General features: G+C 38.8%; 1 protein-coding gene across 2 annotated transcripts in view; it reads left to right on the top strand.

Moving 5' to 3' along the window:
* MARCHF1 (membrane associated ring-CH-type finger 1) overlaps nt 1-24,552 on the top strand; it is a 548,885-nt gene that overhangs the window by 80,163 nt on the left and 444,170 nt on the right. For both annotated transcript variants that reach the window (XM_060011951.1, XM_060011950.1), the window contains exon 2: nt 7,796-8,004. The gene's annotated coding sequence lies outside the window, so the exon portion shown is untranslated. The remainder of the gene's footprint in view (nt 1-7,795; nt 8,005-24,552) is intronic.

Here is a 24,552-nt window from a genome sequence, read left to right as displayed (position 1 = left end):
TCACATGGCATCTCCCTCCATCTCTGTGCCCAAATTTTCCCTTTTTTTGAGGATATCAGTTGAACTGGTCTGGAGGCCAAGCTGATGACTCATTTTAAATGTATTACATCTGGAAAGGCCTTTTCTCCAAATAAAATCATATTCTGAGGTTCTGAGGGCTAAGGCTCTGACATATATTCTTGGGGAGACATAATTTAACCCATAATATGGAGTAGTGTAGCTCACTGAAAAGAGGTATTATTAAGTTCTGATGGTATTCTATGTCTTATGTCTAAAAGTCTGCAAGGAATATACATGCTGGTTTAAAAAAATTAGAGTAAGCACTTTTGTTCTCAGAAAGATCAAGAGAGAGTTTTGTACACTGAATGGTCTTGTAAAAATACATTGCTCAATTGGGGTTATATCCAGTTATTTCTCAGATTGTATTATTTTGAGTAGAAAAACAAACCCTTAAGCTACGAAAACTGGGAAATTAGTGGTAACTTGTTATTGAAGGTAGCATATTTTTCTGTCTTCCAGAAAACTTTTAAAAGCTTTTAGTAAAATGAGATTTCCAAAGAGGAGATATATGTAATTCACAAGTATACCATAAAATATATTTGTCTCAGAACAGGTAACACTGACAAAATAAATGCATCATGTGCATAAATAAATGTATTCATTACATAGCTTGTTTTTATTTAAAACATTTCTAATATACAGATTGCCAACAAACACATGAAAGGATGCTCAACATCACTAATCATTAGAGAAATGCAAATCAAAACCACAATGAGGTATCACCTCACACCGGTCAGAATGGCCATCATCAAAAAATCTACAAACAATAAATGCTGGAGTGGATGTGGAGAAAAGGGAACCCTCTTGCACTGTTGGTGGGAATGTAAATTGATACAGCCACTATGGAGAACAGTATGGAGGTTCCTTAAAAAACTAAAAATAGAACTACCATACGACCCAGCAATCCCACTACTGGGCACATACCCTGAGAAAACCATAATTCAAAAAGAGTCATGTACCACAGTGTTCATTGCAGCACTATTACAATAGCCAGGACAAGGAAGCAACCTAAGTGTCCATCGACAGATGAATTGATAAAGAAGATGTGGCACATATACACAATGGAATATTACTCAGCCATAAAAAGAAATGAAATTGAGTTGTTTGTAGTGAGGTGGATGGACCTAGAGACTGTCATACAGAGTGAAGTAAGTCAGAAAGAGAAAAACAAATACCATATGCTAACACATATATATGGAATCTAAAAAAAAAAGAAAAAATGGTTCTGAAGAACCTAGGGGCAGGACAGGAATAAAAACGCAGACATAGAGAATGGACTTGAGGACACGGGGAGGGGGAAGGGTAAGCTGGGATGAAGTGAGAGAGTGGCATGGACATATATACACTACCAAATGTAAAATAGATAGCTAGTGGGAAGCAGCTGCATAGCACAGGTAGATAGCTCAGTGCTTTGTGACCATCTAGAGGGGTGGGATAGGGAGAGTGGGAGGGAGATGCAGGAGGGAGGGGATATGGGGATATATGTATACGTCTGATTCACTTTGTTATACAGCAGAAACTAACACAACATTGTAAAGCAATTATACTCCAATAAAGATGTTTAAAAAAATCTCTAGCTTAGACAGCATGTAATTTTGATTAAGTCTGTGCATGTCGGAATTACAAATAAACACCCTTGATTTTCAAAAAATTAAAAATGAATAAATAGAACACATCTAAGCTTTATACTGATAAGGTTGGGCCAGATCATGGTGAAAGGGGAGGAGTCTCTGTGAATCACGAGACGGTTCTGCATTCTCTCTGTCATCAGCTAGTCTCCAAATATGTGACAACATTCAGTCTCCTGGGACTTAATCTAGTCATCTATAAAATTCTAGGGTGCTTTCCAATTTTACTTCCAAATATAAAATTCTATGATTCTATTTTCAATTTACACTGAATAAAGACCAGTAAGAAAAATTTATTTATAGAGAATTCAAATAAATAATATTTGAGCAGATATGTGTATCTCTACATCTGGACTTAAATTTTATTTAGGAGTGCAAAGTAATGTCATTTGTTTTGTGTTTTTGTGCATGTGCTTGTATATGTGTGTGTGTGTGTACACCTGATTAGGAATGTCAGGGCCCAACTGTCCTTTGCTTAATATCTTAAAACCATACAAGAAGCACTTAATTAAATTTGCTCTTTAATTTTCTGATGCATTAAGTCAGAGTTTTGACACGAATGAGGAGAAACTACTATTTCCTTCTTTAAGTCATTGAAAGTGTGAGAGTAGCTTTCCTGCTGGGCTCTGAGGAGGCTGGGGTTCCTGAGACCCTGGAGATGCTGACGGTGACATTCCAGAATACAGAGGGCAGAACATCACTACCCGTGTGAAAAATGACCCCCACCCCATTCCTCAAAGACCCGGGTGGAAAGGTTCTGAAGCAACAAGTGACTTGAACAGTACCGTGATTCCGTCTCCCGTCTAGATGCCATGCTTTGGGATAACTGCTTTCCATTTTCTGAAGATATGTGAAAAAGTAGATATTTGCCCTAAGAGATTTGTTTTTTCTTATCTGTTCCTTGTTCAACCAGATATACTAATATTTTGAAAGTTATAGAGCACATTAGCAAAGACTAACTTGTAGATTTATATGGTGGGAGAGCAAGGCTGTTTAACTTTATTTTCCAAAACAAATCTTGTTTTTTAAACAAAATTTTAGTTCTATTTGTCTGGCCAGGAAAAAAAAATAGAACATTAAAAACTCGCCTTTATTTAATCCTAAACTATGTCCACAAAGCTAAGTAAATAATTATATATGCTTATGTTCCTTAGAATTTTGATTACTTTTAACTTGTCATTTTTTTAGATAATTTAACGAAATGACCTCTTTTACTTTCCCTTAGCAAATTAGAAGGGAGCAAAGGTCAGTCCTATGAAATTAATAAGGAGATTCTGTTTCTGATGATATTCTTTTGTCATGAGCATAATATAAAAATACAAACTAGTACAACTGACTATTTCAGCGCCTCTGTAATTATCACACATTTTATGTGGCTGTGAGGACTGCTATTGATTCTCCAAAAGACTGAAATGAATTCCTTGGCTTCGTTGTGATCTGCTTCAACCTCAGAAAATAGATATGTCCAAAATTAGGACCAATGCTTTCCAGAGAATAAAATCAAGGACTCTGAAAGTTCATCCCAGCCATCATCCTGTCTTCCGTTTTGCAAGTTGATCATCTGATTGCTTCTGAAAGATCTTCAGGGATAAAATGTCTACATTAAATGGATGTTCTTCTAATTACAAAAGATGCTTGTATATGCCAGATATAATCACAAAGTGAATTCCCACTATCAGACAAAACACAGAAAAACACACCATTTTAGAAATGCTTCATTACATTGCACATTTTTTATGAACCCAGAACTAGAAATTTTAATTATTTCCGTTTTTTTCCCCTCTCATTATTCCCATTGATCTTATTTTGCTTGAGTTTTTCCCTAACCCTACATAACTCTACATAAGCATATGGTTCAACACTTCCCCAGTAAAAACAGCATTTTCAATCCAAGTTCCTTTCTCCCCTTCTTTTACCAGCTAGCATAAAGTCTTTGTGTGACGCTATCTTGTTCATCCATTCTTCCTGATGACCTGTGACAGTGGCCATCCAGTGCCTTGTGCAATGGCACCTCGAAAAGTCATTCCATCCAGGTTTCCTCCCATTCAACAGGGATGCGTTATGAAATCTCCTTTCCCCAGCTCAGAATGTCTTGTTTCCATTTTCAGAATTCTCTTAAAGTTCTTACCTTTATTACTTCCTCTAGCAATGCACTTATAACTTTGATACTGCTTTGCATAGACTTTCTGTTTGAGTCCTTTGGCCTGATTTCTTCCTCCCAAGTTTCAATCAGTGTCACGTTCGAATGGCCATACATGGCTTAAACAACTTGATAACCTGAAACAAATTTTCTGTGGCTTTAAAAATAGTGTCGTGAACTTGAACCTGCCAATCTCACATTCATCTCTATGACTTGAAGTGACTTGATCACCTTCTCTCTACTAAGCCCCAACCCGGACCCCAATTCCTCCTTAAGATGAACTATTTAGACCTATAATGATTTCTTGGTGCTCAAACCTTCTTTGACCCTTACATTCAATATTCTATATTATGTTCTGAATGTTGATTGTATTGTACCATGTATTTTTCAAACTGACTTACCTGTGGAAGTCCTATCCCCCTAAAGATACAGCAAATTGCTTGGCTACTGAGATTGTCCCACATAATTTTATATATTACCTCCTGCTCCTTAATTCCTAGCATGGTTCAGAAAACACAGAAGATGCTCAATAAATGTTTGTTCAATTATCAGTTTCTCCAGTAAAGCATTAGCAGATGTTTACTTGGTTCCTTGTCTTTGCCTAATAATGTGTTTCTTTTCTTGCTTAATTACAATCAAACTGAATAAACCTTTTAGAGGTCATTTTTAGTTCTTGAAGCTGGCAAAGACTGAGGTAGGTCTTATAGTAGAGGATCAGATGTATATTTCATTTTGTTTTCCTTTTAAACTAGAGACAACCGAGGCTATTGAGAGCAAGGAGAAGCACCAAATCAGAACCTCTTCAGAAAGGCAGAGGTCCCAGCATTAGAATCATCAACTGCAAACCCCAGTTATTAGCCAGAGGAAGTAATTAGGGTACTGTCCCCAGAGCCAGGGGTTGGAAGCCAAAAGAAATGCAATTCAGGCGTGTGTGTGGAATAGTATCCAGGTAGAGAGAGAATATTCCAGGGTGGTTTCAACAATAATTATGGTCAGTAGTATCCACAAAAATCAAGTTTGGAAATCTGGATCATGTCTTAGGATTGATTGTGTATGTAGAGACAAATCAGCTGAGTGATTCTAGAATCTGGGGCTCTTCTCTGATATGGGGGCCAGTGTCTGGTAGTGCTGAGCTGTTGAGTGCACTGCTTCTTGTTTATCCCGTAGGGTTTAATTAGTGTGCGAGATAGACTGTGCTCCCACAGGAGAAATGCATTCCATTACCTTTTTCTTAGCTTTGGATTGTTACATAAAGAGTCATCCCAGTGAGACTTCATGCTTCTAGCTAGGAGAGCACCCTGGGAGCTGCTTAAGCAAAGGTGTTAGATAAATGCATCCTTGACACTGGCTGGTATAGGTTCCAGTGTTCCAAGGCTGCACAGTATTAGAACCCACAGAGTGTTCAAAGCATTTTTTTCCCCTGATTTGAAAATTTTAAAAGCTTAATTTGTGGCAGTACCTCATACAGTACTAGGGAAGTGTTTATTAAACATCCTGATTATTAATTATTCCTGTTATATATGAAGCATTTAGTTGAAAAGACATGATAAACCATGTTTATTATGTTAATAAGAACTAAACTCTTGTTTAGTGTATAAAATACTTGACAAAGTAAATCTTTTTCCTGATTTATATTCTAAACTTTAAGATAAAAGAAAGCTAATTGAAATGACTCAACCACATAAATAAAATTAACTTGAAATTCAAATCTGAGTTTTTAAAAAACCTCAGAGCAAACAAGGGATAACAGCACATGCATAATGAGGTAAAGGATTAAGACACCAGTTTAGTTAATTCGAGCTAAAAATCTCCTTTCCTGTAACTTCAATGAATATTTTAAACAAAAGTATTTAAGTTCTAAGTTATCTGGAAAGCTGCCTTAGCTTTTTACGGAAATTCTCATGAATGTAAACACAGACGATACTACTTTTCTAAACAGGTTCATAATTTACATTTTAGTATTTGTCACACACTATTAAATTTACAGATTTCTGTTTACATCCTTTCCTTAATTAAGACAGTCCTTTTGGATAGCGGGATTAATAGTTATTTTTAAAGTAAGGAAATACCAACCTCACAATTACAGGTCATAGATGTGATCCTTGAGCTACAGAAATGTTTAAGCATTATCTACTTAACTTTGGACATGGCCGTTTTGGAAGAGTTTGGCTTTTAGTCCCTTCATTAAAGCTTCACAGATACACTTTGTGACCTCAGATGATGAATAAATACTAGGTTTAGGGTTATCTAACTCTATTTTTTACTATTTTAAAGCAAGACATTTGTCACTAGGTAAACTTGCAATAGCTTATTGTTCCAAGGTTATTTTATTGATATGCTGTGGTGATTCTCAAACTTGGTTTATGTTAGAATCCTCTGTGATATATTAAAGAAGCATCTACTTCACATTTTCCCTGCAGACAGGCTGAACCTGAATCCATCGTAAAGTGAGTCTCAAATACCATCCCCCTGTTATGAAATCTCCCAGATGAGCCTGGTGGCCAGAGAGCCAGGGCTCCTGTGAGGGGGCAAATTTAGGCTGAAAATAGATTAAACTTGCAAGTACATCAAAGTGTTCATTTCAGTAAACATTTAAAGTTTTAGCAATCTTTGATGATCTTTGGCTTAATTGCTAATGAGAATGCTACCTTTTTCGCTTTTTATCTTTGCCCGAGTTTAAACAAATTGGAATGTCGTATAGAAATGGCGTTATTGTTAGAATACAAAGCTAGTTAGAGATGAATTGCAGCTAGAGACTACTTTGAATATCTCCTAGTGATTAGGGACAAATTTGAACACATAAATGCCTGAAGACATGTAAATACAAATTTCCTGAATGTTGCTTTTTTGGGGGTGAAGAAGCACAAAAGATAGTGGGAGATTTGATTTACTCATAACGTCTGGAGAATAGAAATTACGTGTATTAAAATAAGAAAAGAAAAGTCTGTCCTTTTAAAAACAGAATAGCAAATCTAACAAAGCATGATCACAGGAGAAAAAGGATTTTTTTAAAGTTAATATATTTTGAGAATTCACTCCACTGAGAGACTGGATTTTTTTTTTTAATTTGAAGGGCAGAAATTTGGATTAACCATTCATTTTCTCCAAATTGTATATCTATAAAGAGGACAGTAAAGTCCTTAGCAGAGTCTACTCCGTTCCTGGAAAAGCAAGGAGAAAATACTCTTGGTTCTAACAGATATATTTCCGGGAGCACAGGAGTTGCAGTTAAAGCAGAAATGGGCAGTTTGGGGCTCCAAGCCTCGGAGTAAGGATGCCCTGACTCCTGTTGCTGATGTCTCACTGAGGAAGTGCAGGCAGTAGGCAGCTCTCTCTAATAACCGGTCAAAGAAAGACATTTGCACTTGTTCCCAGTCTCTTTCTCTGTCTCTTATTTTTTCAACACGTCGTTGGATTCTCTTCACTTCAAGGCAGATCCTTTAACCTAAGCAGATTATCGTGGTGCATTAAGGGCACAGCCAGCTAGCCGTATCTTTCAAGGAAGAGATTTGGCTCCAAATAGGACACTAAGCTTTTCAGCCTTCTGCTTATTTACCTAGTCAGCAGGATGCGGTGTCTCTGGGTGCTCAGCGGGCTCCTGGGGAATCAGGGAGAAACAAAAACAGAAGTGGCAGCCGCTGCAGATATGGGAGTCTGTGCCATTAAAGGAAGCGGTTGCTAATAAGGGCCTGTGAGACCTACGTTTCCTTGGTTTCCATGACAGTTATTAGGTACCATAGAAATTGAATTGTCTCCCACAATGCTCTTAGGGGAGAGGGGATGCTCCAGTGACAAAGCGGTGCAGTTATGACTTGCAGTAAATCGTTCTTTTGAGATGCAACCCTCCCTGGATTATTTGCTCTTGCATTTCTTTTCCATTCCCTTTCAGTGTGTTTGACATTTTGGCCAGAGACCCTGGCTTCTGCTGCACAGTGTCTCAAACACTCTTTTCCCCCTTTTTGTTTAGAACTGAGCTTGGCAAAGCCAGGATATGAACAATTGTGCAGGTGGGCCCCTCAGGGCGAGTGAAGAGATAAGGCATCCAGTCAGGGACTGGCCACCTGCAGCCCTGCCAGTATGCCCCTCCACCAGATTTCCGTAATCCCCACCCGGGAGACGGCCAGCAATGGGAGAAGTTCAATGGGCAGAAACAAAGAGAAGAACAAGGAAGTCGAGGTAAGAGGAGGTTTGATTTGATCAACTAGGACAGCCAAGCCAGCTGCAGCCAGCACTGCTCTGTGTGCCCCCAGGAGTGGCCACGGCTCAAGAGCAGCTGGGCTGCCCCTCTCAGTGTGTGATGGTCCATTGGAAGGGAATCATTGGTAACTAACGGAAACGTATTAAGTGTAACCTTTGTTTTCTGAACGAAGGAACCAAATCCTTGAGGACAGTTGCTGCTTGAAAGATAAAAACTTCTCTTTGTCTAAACATCCTACGGAGTCACTTTGGACTCGGATGGCTCCCAGGGCTGCCCTGGATGGCTGTGACATTGCTGTCATTCATTTTCAGACAGTGGGGCTGTTGACGCCTGCTAATTTTGCCCACTGCCCTTTAAGCTAGAATGTTTGAAAATAACTTTCTTAACGAAGTGACAGAGAAGTAAGAGCTGTGACAGCTGTGTTGCTGATGACATAATATGAATTAGGACGGGACTTCACTGCCTCATACGATCTACTGCTTCCGTATTCATTCTCAGGGGTGTATGTGGATTACTTTTGTTTGATGTCTGTTTCATTTGTATTGTTTTTCTTCAAGTGTTATTTGAAACTTACATGGGCTAGAGAAATAGAATATTCAACTTATTACATTTAGGCTGTATTTTGCAGTGAAATCTAGCCGGGGCTGTTCTAAGTGAAACTGCTTGAAAGATGCTGTGAACTTATTTCAAAGCATTTTTAAGGAGATTGAGCAGACTCAAGGATATTGGGTGAAAATATTATAAATGTTGTTGTGTTCCCCTAAAAGGGATATTGAGACAGAATGCTAGAATCTGTGATCCTCTTGTTCCCTCAACATAACTGTTGTCTAGTCCTCAGGACCCATTAGCTTTGTAGAAAATGAACTTTCCCCATGTCTAGTTCTGCATGTTCATTCTTTTTTCTTAAGAATGGATGGTAGGGACAGAAGGGGCAATGAAACAAAACCAAAACGAAAGAAACAAAGGGAGTGGAGTGTCAAGGAGAGCCTGAGAGGAAGAGAGTAATGAACTCGAATCACCTTCAAGGGAGAAAAGACATGTGTAGCCTCTTTGTACTTTCTTTGTACTGATTTTGAAAATGTCATCGAAGAGCAAGCAGATCGTGGCGTGTCTAGAGTTTGTAGGAAACGTCAGAAGATGTGCCTGACTCATGTAGTGACAGACACTTTTACTCCAGTCATTGCGCTGCCGTAGGCTCATGGTGTATTTGTGGAGTTTCTGAGAATGAAATATCTGCAAAGTGAGGAAATTTATCAGCCAAGTATTAACTGGAACTATTCTCTATGATATGGCTTTCTTTTGACTTGGTGATGTGATTGTTAGACAATCAAAGAGCCATCTCTTAAGTTTATTGGGTGGGGAGTGGAGTGAGAGACACTGATCAATTCTGAAAATGGGTATGAAAATGCTAAAAGCAAGATTTATGAAAGTTATACATTATTTACTCATCATCTAGATTCTTTGCATGATCCTAAGATGATTTGGAAGGAAACTTCACATGAGAATACTGGGTGGCAATTTTGTTTAATATCCATAATGATCAACATCTGAACCATATTTGGAAATGAAAACACTGTTTTGATTCCCACCCCCTTCTTTGGCATTATGTCACCACCAGAAATCTCCTGCTGTTCATGTCTACTTGGCAATGAGTCAGAAAAAGCTCGAGTGGCTTATGTGACTTTTTAAATAAATCACACTTGGTTGTTTCCTTGTTAGAAATAATAATGAAATTATTCAACCTCAAATATAAATAGCCACGATCTTTATCCTGATATTGATGTTAAGCCACATCTTTAGAAATCCTCAAAAGTCTTTTGAAAAAGTTTCCGTTTATGAGCAGCTGTGTTTTCTTCAGGGGCAAACACACTTACTATGTCACAGTTTGAGTCAGTGGACATTCTATAGGAAAATTGGGTTAATTATGAGAGAAATAAAGGAAATTCCCAGCTTATATATTACTTTCTTAAAGAGACAGTTCTGAGCATCATAAAGGGAAGTTCATTTCAGGTTCAAGTACATCTTAGTTTTCTATAGGATGGAGTTAATTAGTATCTCTTTAAGAGTATATTGAAACATACTGTTAAGTCTTATGAGCCATTAAATTGTTTGTCTTGATGGACTAAATAGATAGTCCAGAAAAGTTGTGAATGCCATTTAAATTGAATAAATTAAACAGCATACCCTGTGTGTGGAAAGCAAAAAGAATCTATTCAGGGCAATGATTTCTGTAATTTCAAGTCTTGATTCTCTCCAAAGGAAGGCAATACATCTGGTATACATGGGGACATTTCCTAATGGTTGAACAAATGAGACGTATCTTCCTTTGAAGTTTCCTTAATGTATTTTGCCTGTGCTAAAGTTATCCAAATAATACATGTGCATATGGGGCAAACCATCTAATTTCAGAATTAAGACTTTGCTAATTTAAATGTGAGTCAATTTAATTTGTTCTTTTAGAAACTTAGAGTCTTTCAAATATACTAATCTATTAACTTTACATCTAGTTTTTTGTTTGTTTTTGGGCATATAAAAAAAGAGAAAATTTGGAAACTATTTCATAGCTCTTATTACACTCCAGAAGATTTAAGCTGTAAAAAATACATAGACAAAGATCTTAAAAAATAATAAATCTAAATCAAAACTACAATGAGATATCATCTCACACCAGTCAGAATGGCCATCATCAAAAAATCTAGAAACAATATATGCTGGAGAGGGTGTGGAGAAAAGGGAACACTCTTGCACTGCTGGTGGTAATGTGAATTGGTTCAGCCACTATGGAGAACAGTATGGAGGTTCCTTAAAAAGCTACAAATAGAACTACCATATGACCCAGCAATCCCACTACTGGGCATATACCCTGAGAAAACCATAATTCAAAAAGAGTCATGTACCAAAATGTTCATTGCAGCTCTATTTACAATAGCCCGGAGATGGAAACAACCTAAGTGCCCATCATCGGATGAATGGATAAAGAAGATGTGGCACATATATACAATGGAATATTACTCAGCCATAAAAAGAGACGAAATTGAGCTATTTGTAATGAGGTGGATAGACCTAGAGTCTGTCATACAGAGTGAAGTAAGTCAGAAAGAAAAAGACAAATACAGTATGCTAACACATATATATGGAATTTAAGAAAAAAAAATGTCATGAAGAACCTAGGGGTAAGGCAGGAATAAAGACACAGACCTCCTAGAGAACGGACTTGAGGTTATGGGGAGGGGGAAGGGTGAGCTGTGACAGGGCGAGAGAGAGTCATGGACATATACACACTAACAAACGTAGTAAGGTAGATAGCTAGTTGGAAGCAGCTGCATGGCACAGGGATATTGGCTTGGTGCTTTGTGACAGCCTGGAGGGGTGGGATAGGGAGAGTGGGAGGGAGGGAGACGCAAGAGGGAAGAGATATGGGAACATATGTATATGTATAACTGATTCACTTTGTTATAAAGCAGAAACTAACACACCATTGTAAAGCAATTATACCCCAATAAAGATGTTAAAAAAAAATAAAAAAAAATAATAAATCTAACCCCAAGCTTTATAATGCATATACATTTTGACGTATTTTGCATGGTATAACATTATAATCATTTATCTATTTAGTTAACTAACCCTGGAAGTGCAAAACACAAAATAACATAATCCATCCAGTTTGGACATAGTTTGTATTAGTGCTCAAGGGAAGGATGCAGATTCATCTTCCAGAGACATCGGCTCTGGAGGTCCTTGGGCAGTTAAAGGGTAGTGTGCCTTCAGACACAAGATTTTATCAGCACAACCAGAGATGATCCATCTCTTACGAAGTGAATGGACTAATCAAAATTACAGAAGGTATATGTACAATGCAGTTGGTCAAATTTATTAATTTGTACCTGGAGATATTTATTTTAGTGATGAAATGCTTGACTGCAAGCAGGAAAGTTCTGGAAAGGAAATTCGTAATCAGACCGTCCTTCGTAGCATGGAATCAGGAGGGAAGTCAGATGGTTTGGGGTGGGGTTAGTTCGTCTACACCTGGAGAAAGCCGGGATGTTGAGAAGGCCATGGGGGAAGCACACCTCTGATGAGCACCATAGCTCCAGGCCTGTCCAGAGCTCTCCTCCTCTCACTGAAGACAGAGACTGACCAGTTTAGCTTCTTTAACACTCATCTGCATGCTTTTCCAAATGGCCACTTTTCTATTAATCCAGTCTTTTCCTTCTGTTTTACATAGATTAACATCACTTATTAGGCTGCAATTAATTCACACTAGGGATCTGGGCCTATAAGACATCTGTCTCTTACAAGGGGAATAATCAAATTCTTAGACCTCAGGGGTATTTTAATTTCATACTCTATAACAGGAAATTATAAGGATTGTACAAAGTCCAGTGTTTAGTTAACCTGTAGCACATACTCCTCATGACCTTGTGGAATTTATAAGCAAATGTCCCTAAGATCCATTGTATTTCAAATGTGGAGATAAACCAGGGACCAAGCCCAGTGTTACTGCTACTGGCCCTGCATGCTGCCAGGCCTCCATCAGCACACTCCATCATTCCTCAGATGATGGGGGCCACGTCAGAGGACAAAAGGCTGGAACCCTTTCCTTCCTACTTTTCCTCACTCTCAAACTGACCATGCATGACAACCGTGCTTTAGAAGGGTTTTGGGGAGAAGAAAACAAAAACAAATAAACCTCTGTTTATATGTACATTTTCCTTCCCTGCGTTCACAATTTTATGATATTTCTCTACTTCAATTTTCCTTTTTTTTTTTTAAAGAATCTTTAACTTCCCTTCCTTTTTCCCAGGATACCCCTTTCAAGATCTTCTATTTGTCTTTCCAGTGATAGCCCAAAGGGATGCCCTTCCTTACTCCAAGTAGTGGCTGATCTCTTACTTGGCAATCCCTTCATGAACTTGGGCGAATTGAAAAAAATATGGCTTTTGGAATATTCTTCATTTTGAAATAGTGGATATATTATAGATTTATTCTATTTTTAGAATTATAAAAATCATAGAAAAATCATAAAAGTTAAATAACATATTTAATCTCAGGGCCAGAGCCTAATTTGAGATTAGCCAAATCTAGTTCCAAATTCTATGTGTTTCTTTACAATTAAGGTACCACAGACTTTTCCCATTGCTTAACCAAAATTTGTGGATCAAAGGGTTCCAGAATCAGAAAGTCCCTTAAAAATTCTTAATTCCACAGTTGAAACCCAGAGAGGATGAATAACTTGCTTACGTCGTATGAGTAGTTAGTGGTAAAGTTGGGACAAAAACATGGGCCTTCTGACTGCCATTTTCTTTGTCCTTTCTATTATTACTGAATTTACTGATTTTTTTCTTTCAAGGCACAAAATTACAATCCCCAAACTTAAAAGAGTTCATGTAACCCTCAAAGCTGCTAACCTCTGAATGGGGGAGTTTGGGTTTCTTGTTGTTAGGGTTAGCTGCCCATGACTCATAGGTTACATGCAATATAAAATGGGTCCAATTTATAGAATATACCTAGAATTAATTTTATTAAAATTTAGAAAATAAGGTGAAACTAAATAATAATGCTCAAAAGAGTTTGGTAGGGAGGATACTGTACTGAGATTCAGAGTACCTGAAATGCAGTCCTGGCTTCACCAAAGCCTTTTAACTTTGAGAAACTCACTTAACATCTCAAGCTTGTCCCCTAGAGAAAAAAGTATGTTTACTGGTAAACGCAGAAAAAAGTAAGTTTGCTAGATCTCATTTCAAAAGTGAGAGCCTTTTCTTTTCTTCTGTTACTCCTTTAATATAACCATGTGACCGTGCTTCACTCTGGACACCCAGGGACACGGTTGTCCCCAAAGGCAGGTTTAGCTAAGGCAGGGTGGGACTCACCTTCAGTGGACACCTGCTGTCTGCTGCCCATCATTCATTCTGCCTTCTAGTAACAGTGCTCAGAGAACCAGCCCTGCCATGTTCAGCCAGGTGACTCAGGACAGACTTGATGGGCTTAAACCAATCGTATATCATAATACTCTGTCATAGGAAATGGCTCAGCACTGGAAACATAGCTCCATCAGAATCGATAGCACACATGGAGCCTTTAGTAAACTTCCTGGGAAGAGAAGCCTTACTCTTCCTGAAAACCTCTGGAGTAGACTAGCTCTCTTCTTCTGAATGGTTTGTATGAGGACTTCAGGTCTGTAACAGGATATTGTGAGGGAAAAGGTTGGCGTTTCAAGGGGACCAGAGATGCTGTGGATGCTGAATCTGACTTGGAAACAGGCAGGACAGAAGGAGAGAAAGAAAACCTACGTTCTACATGATGGCAGTTGAGCCATGGGGTCAATTCTTGCTAGAAACCAAACCTTGTTCAAAACCAAACAAAATGATTCAATATATGTTCTTTATTGGTTAAGCCATTTTCTTGTTTGGATGTTAAGTCACTTACAGCATGACAGGGTCCTAAATGATTCTTTGCCAAAGTGTAGCAGCCGACCTCTGAGGTTGGAGAGAGCCGGGTTCCAGGTAAAGCCATCACAAACATTAATTTATGAATAACCTGTGCGCATTTACCCAGAATGCTCTGTATTATCTAAGTGAAATGCATTTTGAGCAGGAATGAGCCCGACGCTACAGGTAGAAAGGCTAATTCACTTTTCATTTTTCCAAAAGTACACTTTCCAAGGACTCTCCTGAGTCTAAATTGTGTATTAGAGTCCCATGTGCTTAGCGTGAACTCCACTGAGCATGCTAATAGTATTGAAAGACTTTTCTATAATGAAAACCAGGAAATTTCCATATTATTATTTGCTTTCAGAAACAAAATTAGCATAATTCACATTAATTTTTCTTGTTTAAAACAGATGTTGTGGATAATTGCATTAATCAGTAAGACTGAATAACACATTTTATTGACTATTAAATGAAAAAAGTAATTGCCAACACACCCTCGTCGGTAGTTTTTAAATTGTGGGCTCAGTTAGGCAGGTAGATTGTTAAAACTCCTCGGGTGTGGATTTTGGAAATTATTATGAATTTATGGCTGATTTAATGAGACTCAGTGTGATCACTGTGTTTGAAAGATTGTAGAACAAAATTCTTGATGCGGAAGTGTCTAGGATCATGGGAGGAGCAGGTGTAGCTACCCATGTTTTATTAATCAGGATGTTTAGAACTTGCTGATTACCCAACATTTAACTCGATTCTTTGCAGCACAAAGGGAGCACTGAGGATGCCAAGATGGATTTAGAATCTCTAGGTTTGAGGTACCGCTGAAGGGGGAGGATGGCAGCGTGAGCATTGCTTTCCCCCGGCTCATTCCACGAAATCACCTCGAGCCACTTGCAGCCGCCTTCATAACCTCCAGGTGGGGATGAGAAATGACATCTATTCAATACTAATTCTCTCCCTTGTCTCTGCAACCCTGTTAAATAATTGAAATAGGCATGACACAAGGGTGGAACTGGTGATGAGACTTGGCTCTTAGAACAAAAGGCAGAAGCAGGCAGAGTGTTTCTGGGTGTGGGGTTCCTGACGTGATGGCTCCATTCATCATCTGGTGCAAATCTGGATGCGGCAGGCAAAGAAGACAATTGCAGAGGGCTCTCTTCCCCCAGCCGCTGCCAGAGAATACACAGGCTCTGATACACAGGAGCGCTTGGAATTCTTTAGGATTTGTGCTTTTGATGTCAACATTAAAAACAGAGCTTCTTAGGAAAGAATTCTGGCTCCAGGAAACCGCTGGACACGCAGTGCTGCAGGGCACTGGAAAGCTCAGGCGTGAGATACAGAGTGAACAAACATTTGTTAAGTGAGGCACCGGCTATGTTTTCACAAATGGTCACATTTTTTAACAGAGAGTAATTATTCCTACCTGTAAACCTAAACACTTAATGCTAAACAAGTTCCACACAGTGGTGTAGGGCTGTGAGTGCTTCGTGGTGGCTGAAAGTTGTGTTCCAGTTGTGCAGACTTAGATCCATAGCAGTTTTACTTTCCAGTTTTATTCAAAATTAATTTTCATAAAGTTACAAAATATGAAAGAGATTTGTTATTGTAAATTTTACAAAGGTTTAAAAATTCAAATTCCAGCAAGATGGTTTTGTTTTAATCTAAAACTACTTTCTCTATGACCATTTAGTATGAAACGACTACTGTAGTACATTCAAGTTTTGGAAGAAGTGATATCTGCTTATCATTAGCCAATAACACAGTAAAGGATTTGCCTGTGACTGGCAATGTTACCTTCTTACTCAGGGATTCTGTTTGGTGTCCAGTGAGCGCATAATAGAAATGTCATGGCTTAGAATTAGAAGAAATCTCTTGCATGTTACATGTGGAGAGGCAACAGAGCAAGGTAGTTAAAAACGTGTCTGGAAGAAAACTAATTGGGTTCAAATGTGAGCTTTGCCACTTTTAGTGGTGGGACCTCGGCAATATTACTTGACATCTTTGTGCCACAGTTTCCTCATATGTAAATAGTGACAAATGTGAGACATTCCTCACAGTTACGAGAATTAAAATGAGTTAATATTTCTAAAATGCTAGGAAGATTCATTGAGACAAAATAAATACCATTAAGTGTTTGATAAATAAAAGTGGGAAAAGGAATCAAATCCCTATTTTTCATCAACATAGTTTATTATTTGCAGTGAATAAGACCCATTAGTTAGTATCTTCCCTTAGTGATGAAGTGATGAAGACCCAAATCGAGCCTTTCATAATAATGATGATGTTAAAAAATAATGAAAATAAAAAGCTAGCTCATTGCTATTCAGAGTTTGCCCACACTCTGACCTTTCTGTGTTTAAACTCTCTATTTGCCTTAGATAAGTGAAACCTAACTTATGGCTTTTCTTTACTGTCTGAATGTCAATCTCACAGCTGCTAAACCAAGAATTTTCTAGTGTCAAAAGAATTTGTAGAAAAATGCATGCTATCTTTCACTTCTGTTCCATGAACATATTGCCAAGTGTTCTTTACTTATGCTACTATTTCTCAACATTTCATGGGCCTTTAAATTTAAGTATTGTAAATATCTCTTTGACAATTCTTTTTACTTTTCTTCATCTTTATGGGGGTGATGCTCTCAATTTCCTTTCGTTTTAACAACTCTTTAGTTATCATGTAGAATAGCCCATGCTATGAAAAACTAAAATAACCAATGATACTGAAAGGGAAAGTTTGTTGAAAGTTTACATGCATAGGATTGTCTTGTGAATATCTGAGCACTTAGGGAAATGGTCTTTTTTTTTTTTTTTCATTTTTCTAAATCAAAATAACACTCTTCTTAACAAAGTAACATTGTTCTGAAGATCTTTTAAATTGTTCTGAAGATCTTTTAAATGGTCTTCAACTGAAGGATGAAGACTTTATTACAACTGTCGAACCTACAGCATTTACCTGAGGTGCTGGCCTGGTTTAATTCTAAGTGAATTGCTCTATGAAAAGTTTTATTTTTTTTTTCTTCTGATATTCTTTAGGGACATTAGTGCTTTCAACTTCAGTGAAATAACTTGGAGAGTAGAAATGCCTAAGAAAAAGCCACTATGCTGAATTTGACTTGGGAGAACAGAATATGAGATCCTTGGGAGTTGATTTACAGGGACTGGCTAACACTACAGGTGATATTTAATAGGTGTCAGTTACTCTGCCTTTGTATGATGTCAGCAAAGGAGGTGACCATGTTCTCCCAGGTGCCTCAAGCTGCAGAAATTCTGGGCTTAGTATGTAATTTCTGGTAATCAGCCTTCACAGATAATCTCTCTTCCCAGCCTGCTAAATGAATGCGCTATAAGGGTAAAGGCAGTTTTCTCTAATCTCGACGTTAATATAATATATATAATGAAATGTATTTATAACGATCATCGTTATTATATCTAATATTGTTAAATACTACATGTCCAATAGGAATAGTTTTATGTGCTTTCCATGGTAACTCACAACTTCTCTATGAGATCCTACTCTGGTTGCTATTTCTGTGTAATGAATTGCCCCCAAATTTAATGGGTTAAAGCAACCATCTTATAATGTCCATGAATTCTGTGGGTTACGTGTTTGACAGCACACACTGAGACGCTTTGCTGTGCGTGGCTCTGACTTCCAGTCTGTGACTCCCAGTCGATGACACTGAGGTGACTCAAATGCTAGGGACTGGGATTATCTGAGAGGTCATTCACTCCGATGTTGGGCACCTGACCTGGGATTATTAGAAGACTAGGACCACCCACTGAATAACCTACACATGACCTCTTCATGTCTCTGCATCTTCACGGCAGGCATGGTACTTCAGGGTAGCCAGACTTCTTGCATGGAGACACATTTGTTTGTTTTCCAACAAACAAATCAGAAGCTGCATTGATTTTCATTTTACAGCCTCAGAAGTCACCCAGCATCTCTTAGGCAGTAACCTATTTGTCAAAGCAGCTGCTCACATTCCTACCTAGATGCAAGGACAGTGGATATAGAGCCCACCTTTTTTTTTTTTTTTTTTTTTTGCGGTACGCGGGCCTCTCACTGTTGTGGCCTCTCCCGTTGCAGAGCACAGGCTCCGGACGCGCAGGCTCAGCGGCCATGGCTCACGGGCCCAGCCGCTCCGCGGCATGTGGGATCTTCCCGGACCGGGGCACGATCCCGTGTCCCCTGCATCGGCAGGTGGACTCCCAACCACTGCACCACCAGGGAAGCCCAAGCCCACCTTTTGATGGAAGTAGTGTCAAATAAATTGGAGCTCATGTTTTAAAGCCACCACAGCTCACCTGTGGTCACAATTACTTACACACCTTCCTTTGCATTCCAGGGTGCAAACTACAATTATTCCTTTCCCCAAGCCCTCTCAGGTCTCAATCCATTTTTTCATCAACTAACAAGTCCAGGATCTTGTCATCTAAGCTATCTAGGTGCAAGTGAGGCTTCTTGGGTGCAGTACTTCTAGGATGGTTGTTTTCAATATGATGAATTCTAAAATAAAGAAACACACTGTCTCTCTGCTACACACTCAACACTTAAAGGTTGAATCACCTCCCTAGACACTCCTATTTGTGAAGAAAGAAATAAGAGACTCACAGCAGACCCTGGTCCATAATAGTTCTGAAATCTGGGTACTTGTTGCACATTCTTTGACTAGGCTTGTTCCTGCCTCCCAGACGCAGTTTCCTGAGGCTCTTGGTTCTGCTCTCTAGCGCTTGGTTATTCCCTTTTCCTTATTCTTTCTTTGCTATAAGATACCGTCTGTCCTTCAGATGAGAAGCCCTCTCAAGCTTGCTTCCTGCTCACAAAAAATGGCCAAGGCCTCTTTTCACTTTGGACTGTCTCTGTCCTTTTCAGTCAAAGCTGACCAATTTCCTTAAACATTTTGTAGGTCTCCTGTGTTTTGATTTATAATCCATTTAATTAGACAAAAGCCATATGCAAAATTTTCTTCAAGATCAACTCAACTATGTTGGCTTCCTGTGAGACAGCTGGAGACAAGGATCTTAACCTTCTCAGAATCCCCATGTTTAACAGGGGGAACTTTCCAGGGATGCTCTTAAGATCTTGGAAAGGGTTTACAAGGCACTGCTTCTAATCCTTCTAAGCTCTTAGAGTTGTTTTTTTTTTAATTTCTTCTTATTTATTTATATATTTGGCTGTGTTCCATCTTAATTGTGACATACAGGATCTTCTTTGCGGGCTCCTCTCCAGTTGTGGCGCGTGGGCTCAGTAGTTGTGGCGCGTGGGCTCTCTAGTTATGGCGCATGGGCTTAGTTGCCCTGTGGCATGTGGGATCTCCATTCCCCAGTCAGGGATTGAACCCGTGTCCCTGGCATTGGAAGGATGATTCTCAACTACTGGACCACCAGGGAAGTCCCCCTGAAGAATTTTTATAATCATTCCCTTGAATTCGTTTTAACTCAGAGATGTTTACCTGAGAGGAACCAGGATTTGAGATTTGCACTGAGGCATTTTCTTAATTTGAAACTCTTCTGCTGGGAGAGACTAAGGATAGAAAAATAAGTTTATTTCTAAGCAAAAGGAGCAAGGCCTGGTTCCCTTATATTTCCTCTAAATTTTGCTTCAAAACTGGAGTTCTCTTTCCATTTGTCTCTACATTGGTATCTTATCATATGCAGCCTGTAAATCTCTTCAGCTACTTTCTCATCATATGTGAGAGTGTTGCCAAACTTTCTGCCACTAACAATGTTCACCCTTTTTTTCAACCTCCAATACCAGTTTCTTCCTAAATTTCCCATCCTTGATCAAATCTCCTTGAGATCTTTCCACCTGTCACTAACAGTCTCTTAAAGGTTGGTGTTAGGGTTCTTCAAAATACCAGTATATGGTCAAGCTTTATGTTCTAAAGCCTGCCTTCACACTTGATAAATTTGTACAGCTTGTTCTAAGAGTCCCTGAAGAGGTTAAATACAGATTTTGTGTTTGCCACATTGTGTTTTTAAAGGATATGACAACCTATTTTAATACCACATATATATATATATATATATAAATCATCTCTGCCATTGCTGGATTGGTTAATCTCAGCTGCTAAATTAACTTTACAACTGTTAACAGTTACTCTGATAGTGACTAATTCTGATTCTTCTAAATCGAGCCCTTTAGATTTCCATACCTAGCTGATCTTTTAATAGTTAAGACTTTAGTACAACTATCCCTTGCAATATGAATAAATCTAATACTTTAGAGTGTATTTTAATTTTTTTAAAAATTGAACAATATCAAATGCAAACTGCAGAATCCTTTTGACACGGCTCTTTCCCTTGGCTAATTCATATTTCACTCTTTTTATAATATTCTGAATGACAATATAAAAGGCATACATCTTAAATATGTAATATCGTATTTGGAAGACTCAGTGTTAGACAGTATCTGAAGAGATCAAATCTTCTCACCTAGCCCCTAGACCTTTAAATATAGTAGCTCTCCAGCACACCTTTTTCATGGAAAGTGTATTTTTTCAAACGTACATGGGTGAAGGCTCTGTTTTAAGTCTTTTCCTTGCCCCATGCTCTCCACCAAATTTGGTTCTGTGGGATTTTCACTAACAGGACCAACCTGTCTGGCAAGTCTACTGTGATAAACTGGAACTAGCCTAACTGTCAATCACTACAATTACATTACATGTAATAAAACTGTCCCCTGGGTTTTCTTTGGCCAGTACCTGCGAGCTTTTCTTCAGTTTTGGGTACAGGAAGCTCAGTTCTGCCTCAGGGGTAGGATTACTGTTTCCATTTACCTGTGATGCTTTCCCCCTACTTCTTTATATGTCTGGCTCTACCCACCTGTCTGAATTTGTCTTAGTACTGCAGCCCCCTACCCCCCTTTCTGTCCCACTCCTTGGTATTATTTACTTGGTTAATATAGATCCCAATCCAAAATTACCTAACCTGTCTACTCCTCCTTGAAAATAAGATACAGAAGGAAGAAGTGCTTTGCCTCTGTCCTTGTTTATAGCCACAGCGCCCAGAGCTGGGCTGGTGCATTGCAGCCCTACAGTAAATATTTGTGGGAAGAAGAAACTGTGTGTAGCACTCGTGACGTGATGGTCTTCCTTCAGTCTGTACTGTTCAGAACTTGCAACTTGCTGGCAGTGTTGGGTTTAGTTCCAACTGTTGCATTTTAAAAGCACTGTTGACAAACCAAAGCATTCCAAGAAATGGACAACCCAGGGAGGTGAAGAGGCTCAAAACGATTTTTCTATAAAAATTTAGGAGCATATGTAGAGTATGTATGTCTTAGAGAATAAATATTATGCATAAAATCACAGTTTTTCCCAAGTATTTGGAGAGTTGAGCTAGGGGAGGGATTAAATATGTTCTATCTAGTACTAGAATGCATAACCTAGCATTAAGAGGACACAATGTCAGAGTCTGATGATAATTTAGATTAAAAGTAACCAAACTCCTCTTTTCAGATTAAAAAAAAAACCAGAGTGTTCATATCAAAATATGCCTTAAGATATTACACGTTTTGAGATGGATGTAAAGCTAGAATCCAGGTTTGCTGGCTCTCACTCATTGTTCTCTACATTCTAACGTTCTTTCTATGAAACAGCACTTTCAAGCCTTTGAGACTCCATTCATTTGTCATTCATTCACTCACTCAGCTAACAAAGACGTATCGAGTTCTAACTATCTGCTAGCATGTAGCACTTGGTGATAGAGTTGTTCTGCACACAGACGAGTTCCTGGTGCTCATAGAGTTCACATCCATCATGTGGGAGAAGTACGATTACGGAGGTCAGAAGTAGTCCTGTAAGGAGGTGGGATCTTTTTTCACTATACATAAGGACTTATAAATCTTGAGAACTGGCTGTTTCATTCTGACAAGAGAAGTCCTGATTCATGAAGCAGAAGGGCTCCTGAGACACTGAGGGAGTCAATCAGTCAGGAAAAGGATTTGGAGGGAATGTTCTAGAGGGGATTCAACTTCCGAATGGGGAGACAGTCCTGTTCTTTTTCCTCCAGAGTCTGCTTTGCTGTGTTTTGAAGCATGACCCATGCATGATTGATCTGTCATGAAGGACTTAGGGGATGATTCATTGTAGTTCCTGGGTGATCTCATTGGCCCCAGGATCCTCCAGGACCCAGGGGAGAGCAGAGTAATGAGCGATTCTCCACTCAGGCAGCTTGATGTAGTCCTGGATCACACTGCATCCCTGTTCTCAGTCAGATGATACTCAAGGCAGTAAAAATAGAGCTCCACAGCTTACTGTAACTTCTCAGGCTAGTAGGTTTACCCCACAGAATTATTTTTATTTTTAACTTTAATTTCTTTTTTACTTTTCTATTGGACTATAGTTGATTAACAATGCTGTGTTAGTTTCAGTTGTACAGCAAAGTGATTCAGTGATACACATACATGTATCTGTTTTTTTCCAAATTCTTTTCCCACTTAGATTATTACAGAGTATTGAGCAGAGTTCCCTGTGCTATACAGTAGGTCCTTTTTGGTTGTCTGTTTTATATATAGTAGTGTGTATATGTCAGTCCAGTCTCCCAATTTATCCTTCCCCACCCTCTCCTTTCTCCCTTGGTAACCATAAGTTTGTTTTCTACATCTATGACTGTACTTCTGTTTTGTAAATAAGTTCATTTGTTTCATTTCTTTTAGATTCCACATATAAGCGATATCATATGATATTTGTCTTTCTCTGTCTGACTTCACTCAGTATGACAATCTCTAGGTCCATCCATATTGTTGCAAATGACATTATTTCATTCTTTTTTATGGCTGAGTAGTATTCCATTGTATATATGTACCACATCTTCTTTATCCATTCCCCTGTTGAAGGACATTTAGGTTGCTTCCATGTCCTGGCTCTTGTAAATAGTTGTGCAATGAACATTGGGGTGCAAGTACATTTTCGAATTACGGTTTTCTCTGGGTATGTGCCCAAGAGTGGGATTGCAGGATCATATGGTAGCTCTATTTTTAGTTTTTTAAGGAGCCTCCGTACTGTTCTCCATAGTACACCTACTATTCTGCCCAGCGCCACGAAGACATGACATGAACGGAACCTGGAAAGGTGTCACGCTGTCAGAGTGATGATGTTGTTGTGTCTTGTGTCCGAGGCTCTGTCTTTCTGGCTCTTGGAATGAGTGAGAACAACTGGGCCCTGCTCTGTCCTATCACCCTCCCGCCCTTCTCCTTGCCAAGTGTCACTCTGGTGAAGTGATTTAATTACAAATCTGTTTCTTTGACTATAAGTCCTGTTTATTTAAATAGTGGTCACACATTTCAGATTATTTTGAGACTGTTTGTTGCTGTTCTCCTTAATTCTTCCCCCAAACATGTGTTATGAGATGAATGATTTCCGTTCATTTCCTCTCCCACTTCATTTTCCACTCGAATCTACGTCTGTTTGCTGAATGATAAATGCATTGATTAGTAAGCTACATGGCATCAAGTTTAAGAAAAATTGGATCATAGAAACAAGTGGCATGTAGCATATATTTCTGTTTCACGTCATTCGTTTTGATCTGTTGCCCATCCAGATGGACTTCAATGTATGCCACTTTATCACAAAAGATAAATAATGGAAAGATGAACTTCCAGTCTGAGGAAGACCGTTTTCACTTTTACATTAAATACAATTTAAGTTTCTGTAAAAGGAGACTGTTAAAATACATATTCCTGTTATCCTGTCACATACCAGCTTTATTGTCAAGAATCAATTCCCCAGAAAGCATTATTTCTTCCCTGAAATGTCACCCCTCTGACTGAGATCTCTTTGAACAGATTTTAAAGCATTTTTATTCCAGCACAAAATTTGCTTTAACTTGCAGAAAATGCCGTAGGAAACATACTGAATTTCATAGTGCTGCTCTTATATTTTCTTAATTGAAATGGTACTCTTACATTTTGAGCCAGCACAGCACATGAACATGCAAACAAACAGTTCGCCAGCTGTGCACGTGTGTGTGTGTGTGTGTGTGCGATCCCATTTCTCTGGCAGTGTGCAGGCTCTGACTCTCTCTCAGGAACCGCCCCCCACTCCTTTCTTGTGAAAGCTCTTGGAGAAACAGGTGATCGCTCTGGAGAGCACCTGCC

This window comes from Delphinus delphis, chromosome 5 (genome assembly GCF_949987515.2).
Source record: "Delphinus delphis chromosome 5, mDelDel1.2, whole genome shotgun sequence".
In the NCBI taxonomy this organism is placed as follows: Eukaryota; Metazoa; Chordata; class Mammalia; order Artiodactyla; family Delphinidae; genus Delphinus; species Delphinus delphis.
Note: the sequence above shows the minus strand (reverse complement) of the source record. Positions and strands in the feature narration are given on the sequence as shown.